The sequence below is a fragment of the Asparagus officinalis genome, chromosome 5, assembly GCF_001876935.1.
Source record: "Asparagus officinalis chromosome 5, Aspof.V1, whole genome shotgun sequence".
Classification (NCBI taxonomy): Eukaryota; Viridiplantae; Streptophyta; class Magnoliopsida; order Asparagales; family Asparagaceae; genus Asparagus; species Asparagus officinalis.
In genome coordinates, this window is record NC_033798.1 from 62477363 (window position 1) to 62480244 (window position 2882).

A 2882-nucleotide genomic window follows, 5' to 3' on the forward strand; every position below is an offset into this window, starting at 1 on the left:
CCACCCCAAACCAAAAAAAAAGGAAAAGAAAAAAGCAGCCAGAAAAAAGACCAACGCTGTTACAGGGCTCTTCTGAAAAATATTTAGAGTTAAAGGGCAGCCTGGTGAAGTATCTTTGATGCTCCCTATCGGAAACATTTCAGCCAGGATATCCATGAAGTACCTTCTTAACCATTTGATTTTCACATCAGCAGTCACATTCTTTTTCCTTTCCTTGCCATGTATAAATATTCTGAAAGATCTCTATATATTAGATACTTATGGTATGACCATTGACAGGAAAGGTACCCACAAGCTGGTAACATTTAGTACAAGCAAAGTGCCTCAAAGGAATGTTCACAATGCTTAGCAAAGGAGTGGGCCAAGTTTTCTTAATATAACTCTTAACTCAATGGCTTCTCAACCAAGAGATAGCAGTACTTATTTGGTCATTCAGAATTTTATATATCTATTTTTTTCATTTACAGGTTGCAGTATACATTTAATATCATCTATGTGTGTGTGAGTGTGCGCGTGCGAACACGTGTGCAGGATCATGGATTTACTCTAAATTAGCAGATTGATATTAGTTGTACCACATAGTTTACTAAGGGGCGGTTTGGTTGGTTTCCTAAAAATCAAGAAAAGGAAAATGGTACATGGAAATCAATAAAATATTATTTTCATCCATTTCCATCCCTAAAACTCACCACAACATCCAATAAACTATTATTTTCATCCCACAACTCATCTCATATCATCTCCTAAAAATAAACCAAACACAAGAAATAGGTCACATCATCCAACTCATCTCATCTTCATCATATTTCATCTTTAAAAATCACTCACATCATTCAATAATATGGTGACAACTCATCTCATCTCATTAACATTTCATTTCCACCCATTCCATTTAAAAAATCTAGGAAATCGATTTTCTTAAGTGTGAGTCACATCATCCAATAATATAATAATAACTCATCTCATCTCATCTATTTTCTTATTTTTATGAATGAACCAAACACAAGAAAAGAACCTATTACAGGAAATATGTTTCTTATAATTTATTTCCTTATTTTTTTAGCCAACCAAACAACCACAAAACAAATTTTCTTAAAAAATCACTCACATCATCCAATAATAATGTGACAACTCATCTCCCATTCTTTAATTTTCTTCTTTTTTTAGCCAACCAAACAATCTCAAAACAAATGTTCTTAGAAAGATGTTTCCTATTCTTTGATTTTCCTCTTTTTTAGGCAAACAAACATCCCCTAAGTGTAAACTACTTTTGAGAAGGCGACACGTGTCTCAATTATTTTAACTTAAGCACCATCACACTAACCTGACCCGGGTCTAACAAACACCGGCTCCCTTCTTTAATGCACCTTGAGGTCCAAGACGAAAGACATCCTCACTCGAACTCTCTCGAAGGACCGAGACGAAAGACGTCCTCACTCAGACTCTCTTGAAGGACCAAGACGAAATGCATCTCGACTCGAACTCGGCGACACATCTTGAAGCACGAGAGAACCTATATGCTTCGTCTTCCCTAGCAACGTCAGCTAGTTACTGTCATATTGAATGCATGGTCATCCTCGTTGAAGTCATAATGACTCCTCGGACCACATTAGCACTTCAGTCGTTATGTCATCGCTGCATTAAACGCAAGGATGACTCAGACCACTAGCTGCCGATGTGTGTAAAGTGTCGGCTGACTAAATCGAGTGCATGGACCTAGCCGAAGTTACTCAAGTACCCTTTTTGGCTCACTATAAATATGCATATTGTCTTCTGCATGGAGGTAGGCTGTTTTCTACAACCAAAAATCCTACAAATTATTTCTTTCATATATTCCTCTCACTTAAGATCATCACTAACTTGATCGTCGGAAGAACCACTGGAGAACGCAATTACGACCCTCTAACGTTTTGTATGTGCAAGAATTTGTCTTCTATCCAGAGCAATCAGGACACTAAGCTCTCCTAAATCCACTCTGATCCCCTCAATTAAGTTTCTAGCATAAACAATATTGCAACCTCTGGCCATATCAAGTAACTTCACGTTACTTAGAGCTAGGTTAAGATTCAGAAGTCTATGAGGCACTTCAGACATGTGTCCATGGTTTTGAAAAACAGTACCATACCTAAGGAGGGTATGAACAATGGCAATCGAGTAATGTTCCTAAGAAAATGCTCAATATACTTGTCACTTGAGAATAACTAGTTTGTTTTTGGTGATAACGCTAATCTGGATGATATTTGCAAGGTGTACTTAAAGTGTGAATTCTCATGACAGTGGAGGAGGGTAAAAGAAAAGAATGCCAATGAGAGGTTCAAATTGGCAAGGAGATGCTTTATAGTTGCCTTTGACTCTTGACAGAAATAACTGAGAATAGTATTGAGCTCTTACCATATTTCTGTGTGCTTTCTACACTTTACACAGAGACATCCTACTGGGATCACACAAAGTCTAGTCTAGTTCATTATCTTTCATTTAGAGGATAATCTTGTGGTTCATCTTCTCTCCTATTTGAAGCATTAAAGAGAGGCCAAATCTGAGAACTTGAGTGGACCCAAATTTGCTATTGAGCTATCAATTCACAATTTCATAGGTAAACCGTATGCCAGTTCCTACTTCCTAGTAATTTATAATTCCATATGAAAATTGTATATATGATGTCTCTGCTCTTAATTATGGTGTGGCTCTTGAACATAAATAATAATTTTCTGCTGAATATTTTTATCTATTCATATAATTTTTTTTTTGAGAATAGGGTACAATCGTGCATTTTTTGTTCTTCCTCTCCATATTTCGAGATTTATTACATGTTCTCTCTTCTTTCTCTTTTGTATAGTCAATCTCCTTTGATTCTCCAAGTATCAGCCTAAAATGAGCGTAAT

At 36.4% G+C, this 2882-nt stretch overlaps 1 protein-coding gene across 1 annotated transcript in view; it reads right to left on the reverse strand.

Annotated features, from left to right (window-relative positions):
- LOC109843578 (pentatricopeptide repeat-containing protein At2g35130-like) overlaps window positions 1-2882 on the reverse strand; it is a 7310-nt gene that overhangs the window by 1800 nt on the left and 2628 nt on the right. The window lies entirely within an intron of this gene.